Source organism: Oncorhynchus nerka, linkage group LG16 (assembly GCF_034236695.1).
Source record: "Oncorhynchus nerka isolate Pitt River linkage group LG16, Oner_Uvic_2.0, whole genome shotgun sequence".
In the NCBI taxonomy this organism is placed as follows: Eukaryota; Metazoa; Chordata; class Actinopteri; order Salmoniformes; family Salmonidae; genus Oncorhynchus; species Oncorhynchus nerka.
This window is the reverse complement of record NC_088411.1, coordinates 2221848-2229360: the sequence shown is the minus strand read 5'-3', so window position 1 is coordinate 2229360 and position 7513 is coordinate 2221848.

Here is a 7513-nt window from a genome sequence, read left to right as displayed (position 1 = left end):
TGGAGACAGGTGTTTTATACAACAACCTTCTGTGTGTGTTCTCTTTTCAACACCCTCTGCATATTTGCAATCAAACACCTGAAATGTCTCCTTAGCTATCATACTCTGCTTCCATCGGGCATTCTACTGATTTCAAAACTTGGTCTTCCAGAAAGTGGAGAGCATTATCAACACTTTTGCAGTTCTTTGTGATATCTTTTTTTTTTTAAGCCACGTTAGAAAGGATTACCTTCACATACTGAGTAGCTCATGTTATAGACAGAAGAGCGCAACATGGCAGACCAATTCGAACTCATCTCTTGGCATGTCCAACCCAACCATTATCTCATCCAATCATGGCTAGTGGGAATGTTCCTGACTTTTTCCATGGCTAAACCAATTAGGCTCATAATTGTATTATTTTATTTGTATTTACAGATAGTATACACGTTTCTTATTAAAGCACATGACAGTTCACATGTTCCTGAAGGCATTTTTTTAATGTTCGATTGCCTCTCCTGTGAAGTAGTGATGCGCGACATACACCTAGTTTCCTGTCACATACTATTGAGAGATGCTCCAATAATCTTAATAATCTACACTTCACAAGAGGTAGGGCAACTTCACCTGGGGCCTCATTTATAAGAATTGCATACGCACAAAACATACGTGTGTTGGGGTTAATTTCCTTGTTCCTTGTCAATCATTGGTGAAATTATCATTCTGACTATATCTTTAGTTAAATCATTCAAAAACCTTTAATGCAATTGCAGACAGAAGTTGACAACAGGAACATAACACGCATGTTTCCGAGTAAGTTCTGCAAAATAGTCAAGGGTCCAAGTTATTTTATTAAACCCGAAGTCCAGCCTTAGTGATGTCACTGTCTACGTCATTACCTTCTACTCATGAGACCAAAACCATGCCGACACAGCTATATAAACAATACTTTTAGTGTTATCTAAAAGCTTAGCAGTAAATGTCCAAGTTGATTTATAGTGGAATGTCTGACTAATCTCTTATCTCGTACACTCCCCTGCAGAGTTCTGTCTTCACAGTCACACATTTCACAGATAGTTTCTTTATAGGAGGCAGAGAGACTAGAAAAGTACTGTGGAACAATAACCCCTGACACGTGCATCAGTTTTTTTGGCAGAAGTTGGCATTTATAAACAACTGAACTTGACATGAGAATGTGCTTATTCTACTGCAAACTTCAAACCATGCGTACGCACAATTTCTACTGGCTGAAGTATTGCATTGCAAGAAGACAAAAGTTGCCTTGCACAAATGGGGAATATATGAGGACTTATTCAAAACAAAATAACAAGTAGCTAAATATAATAACAGGATGCTATCTTTTGTGAGAAGAGCAAAAATCATTTAAAAAAAATATTTACACTATAGAAAAAGTAGATTTTTTTTCTCAGATTATTTAATTCCCATGATCGTTGCAGAATAAATTCCTCACCTTTTCTGACTGTGATGGTTTCATACTCTTGAAATAGCCTGTAGGTATACAACAAGTTAGGATAGGCTACCATTCGTCCGATCTACAGTGGGGCAAAAAAGTATTTAGTCAGCCACCAATTGTGCAAGTTCTCCCTCTTAAAAAGATGAGAGAGGCCTGTAATTTTCATCATAGGTACACTTCAACTATGACAGACAAAGTGAGAGAAAAAAATCCAGAAAATCACATTGTAGGATTTGTAATGAATTTATTTGCAAATTATGGTGGAAAATAAGTATTTGGTCACCTACAAACAAGCAAGATTTCTGGCTCTCACAGACCTGTAACTTCTTCTTTAAGAGGCTCCTCTGTCCTCCACTCGTTACCTATATCAATGACACCTGTTTGAACTTGTTATCAGTATAAAAGACACCTGTCCACAACCTCAAACAGTCACACTCCAAACTTCACCATGGCCAAGACCAAAGACCTGTCAAAGGACACCAGAAACAAAATTGTAGACCTGCACCGGGCTGGGAAGACTGAATCTGTAATAGGTAAGCAGCTTGGTTAGAAGAAATCAACTGTGGGAGCAATTATTAGGAAATGGAAGACATACAACACCACTGGTAATCTCCCTCGATCTGGGTCTCCACGCAAGAGCTCACCCCGGGGGGACCTAGTGAATGACCTGCAGAGAGCTGGGACCAAAGTAACAAAGCCTACCATCAGTAACACACTACGCCGCCAGGGACTCAAATCCTGCAGTGCCAGACATGTCCCCCTGCTTAAGCCAGTACATGTCCAGGCCCGTCTGAAGTTTGCTAGAGAGCATTTGGATGATCCAGAAGAAGATTGGGAGAATGTCATATGGTCAGATGAAACCAAAATATAACTTTTTGGTAAAAACTCAACTCGTTGTGTTTGGTGGACAAAGAATGCTGAGTTGCATCCAAAGAACACCATAACTACTGTGACGCATGGGGTGGAAACACCTTGCTTTCGGGCTGTTTTTCTGCAAAGAGACCAGGACGACTGATCCGTGTATAGGAAAGAATGAATGGGGCCATGTATCGTGAGATTTTGAGTGAAAACCTCCTTCCATCAGCAAGGGCATTGAAGATGAAACGTGGCTGGGTCTTTCAGCATGACAATGATCCCAATCACACCGCCCGGGCAACGAAGGAATGGCTTCGTAAGAAGCATTTCAAGGTCCTGGAGTGGCCTAGCCAGTCTCCAGATCTCAACCCCATAGAAAATCTTTGGAGGAAGTTGAAAATCCGTGTTGCCCAGTTTTGGGAAAAACATAACTGCTCTAGAGGAGATCTGCATGGAGGAATGGGCCAAAATACCAGCAACAGTGTGTGAAAACCTTGTGAAGACTTACAGAAAACATTTGACCTGTCATTACCAACAAAGGGTATATAACAAAGTATTGAGATAAACTTTTGTTATTGACCAAATACTTATTTTCCACCATAATTTGCAAATAAATTCATTAAAAATCCTACAATGTGATTTTCTGGATTTTATTTTCTCATTTTGTCTGTCATAGTTGAAGTGTTCCTATGATGAAATTATAGGCCTCTCTCATCTTTTTAAGTGGGAGAACATGCACAATTGGTGGCTGACTAAATACTTTTTTTTGTCCCACTCTATCTATCATCTAATTGGACCCACTTCACAGTGGTCACTAGATAAGCTATTTAAAGTATTTTGCTTTATGTGATCTCATTCGACGTGCAGTTTAACAATAGAACAGACGGTTCACCATTGCCATTTGTAGGCTACGTCTGAATACTGTAATGTTAAATGTTGTGGAAATTCACCACTAAGGAGTCAAACTCAATGTAAATGAATCAATCTTTATTATCACGGTCAGAGAGGTTCACAAATTCAAACCAAGCTTGATGAAAACTCTGAAATGGGCGTTCCCTTTGTCCTTATATACTGCTATACAAAACAAGTCATTTAAGCATGATTTACATTATTCATTATTAATACTAACTTGTAACTAAACTTGTGTACTTATACAGTACATTACCCATACTGAGAACCTGTCCCTCAATTTAAAAGCTTGTGGAAGAACGATGCCAAGTGGGAGAATAAATACAAGAGTACACCCCAGTACATGTAATATCTGCATAAGTAATTACTAGGTGTTACATAGAACATGGCTAGTTATAATTAAGTTTATCTTGAGGGGTACTTGTAATTATAGTGCACCAATAGCCAGTGGTGGGAAAAGTACCCAATTCTCATACTTGAATAGTAGTAAAGATATCTTAATAGAAAATGACTGAAGTAAAAAATGAAAGTCACCCAGTAAAATACTCATTGAGTAAAATTCTGAAAGTATTTGGTTTTAAATATGCTTAAGTATCAACAGTAAAAGTCGAAATCCTTTCACATTACTTATATTAAGCAAACTAGACAGCACAATAATATATATTTTTAATTATTATGGATAGTCAGGGGAACGCTACAACACATCATTTTCAAACAAAGCATTTGTGTTTAGTGAGTCCGCCAGGTCAGAGGCAATAGGTATGACCAGGGATGTTGTCTTGATAAGTGTGTGAATTGGACCATTTTAATTTTTTTGTGTACCAGGTCATAAAATTGTGTACTACGTCATCCATTTTTTTGTGTGCAATTCCTATGATATGTTACGAATCCAATTCGTACTATGTTACACATTTGTTGTGCTTAAGATCCTGGAGTGCGTCTTTAAGTACTGGTACTTTAGTTTACACCACTGCTGATAGCATCTCAACTAGTGAAGCACTGATATTACATTTTTGGCCGATACCAATATCAAATTATTGTTCCTTGCCCCAAAAAATGATACCAATAACCGATCTTTAAAATTTTAGCAACGTTTTAAGAATTCTAGTGCAGTTAAATAGTTAACACAGTGCAAGAGGCATCACTACAGTCCCTGGTTCAAACCCAGGCTGTATCTTATCCAGCCATGATTGGGAGTCCCATAGGGTGGCTCACAATTGGCCCAGTCGTCTAGGTTTGACCGGGGTAGGCCGTCATTGTAAATAAGAATTTGTTCTGTCTTGCCTAATTAAATAAAGATTGCACGCACGCAGACACACACACACACTGACCAAAAAGTTAATATGTTGGCATTTACGTATGTCCCCATTACCAGTAAAACATCATCAAACCCTATTTCTTTCACTTACTTGCTGTGCTGTTTCATTGTTCATTTGTTCAGTCGTTTCATCCTCAACTAGGATTTCATCATAGATGTCAAGTAGTGAAGTTTCAGCTCCGTCTGTGGTCTCTCTTCCTCGGTGCGCACAGTCACTGTGTACGTTTCCATCTGGTCCAGCTGTGTATGTAATGTTTCACGTAAACCCTGTTTCTTGACTGCATCGAAGTAGCGGTCATTGTACCTAGCATCGAGCATGGTGGCAACACAGTAAAGAGAGAATGCCACCGAATCGCTTGTTCACAGCCTGTGTCGGCAGTTTTGTTGAGCAGGCGTTTCAATGCCATTACAAAGGGTATCACGTCTGCTGCAGGCACAGCTGATGAGCTTATTTCTCGAGTCAGTTGTTCGAATGGAGCTTGCTAGTATGTTCAAGCTTCAAACATGTTCTCAAATGCCATTGAAATGGCAGCAGCGGTATGACAACCATCATATTCATGAGCATGCAATACGACTTTGCTCAGTGCGAAATCCTCGACGACCCACTGTGCTGTCAGACTCAGCTGCTCATGGGGCTGATATCACTGGTCCAAATGTCAGTGGTGAAGCTAATAGCAGTGACTGTATTATTGTGTAAATCCGGTAGGGCAACGTTTGAAAACTAGCGCACTTTGTAGTGGGTACTGGTGCTCGATCAGTCGGTGAAAGCCAACATCACCCACGACAGAGAACATATGCCATACTATGTTTTGTTTTTAAAGAGAAAACACAAATCTAAAATAAGGATAAGTTTCTCAGATCATTCAAATCCTTATTTCAGTTCCACATCAGCGGTTGGTCTAGATTGTCAAGGGCAGTGAATTCCATTATTTTGGCGTTAACGCCTTTTAGTTGTCTCGCTGAAAATCTTACTCTTTCAAATGACTTCTTGACTTGTTGACTGCTCAATCCACACAGCAGACATTGTGGGCTAGGTTAGGAATGCTGTGTTGTGTTACACGTGTAGGGCAAAATTTTACGTGGCGTCATTACAATCATCATTACCTTATATAAGTATGTACATTGGTTTTGCACATCGCCGTTAAACTAGACATCAGCCCGATACCGATGTTGGCATTTTTAGCTAATATATTTGTGTAAACTGTAGCCAATTACTGTACCTTGATACTGTGTTTTGTGTGGGGGTATAAGAACTGCAGCTTGTCCAGGAACCATTTTTGTCTGTCTTTTCTTCAGATTATGTATTATTTGTATATTGAGTTAGGAGAGAGTCCCCTCTCTTAAGTTCTTCCACTGGAAATCAGTGATATTGTAAAATGTAGGTGTATATTTTGTAATGCCATAAGCAGGGCTACTTAACTACAGTGTTGCAATCGTAGGATATGTACAGATCACAGGTGGTTGGTGGCACCTAAGTTGACGAAGACAGGCTTGTCGTAAGGGCTGGAGCAGAATAAATGGAATGGTATCAAATACATGGTTTCCATGTGTTTGATTCCATTCGCTCCGTTCCAGCCATTTATGAGCAGTCCTCCCCTCAGCAGACTCCACTGGTCCAGATTCTCCACACCTTTCCCAAAGTATGTGAAATAGGAGTTGATTAGTTGAGTGGAATGTGTGATTGCTCGGGCAAAAAACAAAAATGTGCACTTTGGATCCCCAGGAGCAGAATTGAGAAACACTGGAATAGACTGTGGATATTTGGCTCCCAAATGGCTCTTCGTTCAAAATTGGCCTACAACGATGGTTATGAAAAAAATTGCAATTTGTTCAAATTCTTTTACAGTATAAGGGGAGTGTCATGTCAAAATGTTTAACTTTGGAAGGGCAGTGCATTTTTTATGCCACCTTGAGTCCACCCAGTAAATGTTGATATGTCCCTAAAGTACATGTCAGATAAAAATGTCATGACAGGTCTGATGGAAACATTTTTCGTTCAACCTTCGAAATGTTGAAAACACAATATGCTAGACAAGGTGGGATCTTGTGTCAGTAAAATGAATTATTGAAGTGTCGGTGGAAACAATTATGCACAAATATTTATATACAGTGCATTCGTAAAGTATTCAGACCCCTTGACTTTTTTTTACGTTACAGCCTTATTCTAATATGTTTTATGTCATCAAGACAATACCCCATAATGGCAAAGCAAAAAAAGGTTTAGATATTTTTGCGAATGTATTAAATAGAAAACTGATAACACATTTACATAAGTATTCAGACCCTTTACGCAGTACTTTGTTGAAGCACATTGGCAGCGATTACAGCTCGGCACAGAGTTCCTCCCATTCTTCTTTGCAGATCCTCTCAAGCTCCGTCAGGTTGGATGGGGAGCGTTGCTGCACAGATATTTTCAGGTCTCTCCAGAGTTCGATCGGGTTAAAGTCCGGGCGACTCAAGGACATTGAGACTTGTCCCGAATCCACACCTGCGTTGACTGCTAGCTTAGGGTCCTTGTCCTGTGGGAAGATAAACCTTCACTCCAGTCGGGGGTCCTGAGCACTCTGGAGCAGGTTTGCACCGTTCATCTTTGCCTTGATCCTGACTAGTTTCCCAGTCCCTGCCACTGAAAAACATCCCCACAGCATGATGCTGCCACCACCGAGCTTCACTATAGGGATGGATGGTGACAGTTCTTCCCGGATGTGACGCTTGGCATTCAGGCCAAAGAGTTCAATCTTGGTTTCATCAAACCAGATTCTTGTTTCTCATGGTCTGAGAGTCTTTAGGTGCCTTTTGGCAAACTCCAAGCGGGCTGTCATGTGCCTTTTTCTGAGTGGCGGCTACTGTCTGGCCGCTCTACCATAACGGCCTGAATGGTGGAGTGCTGCAGAGATTGGAGAAACTTCCAGAAGGACACCCATCTCCACAGAGGAACTCGAGCTGTCAGAGTGACCATCGGGTTCTTGGTCACCTCC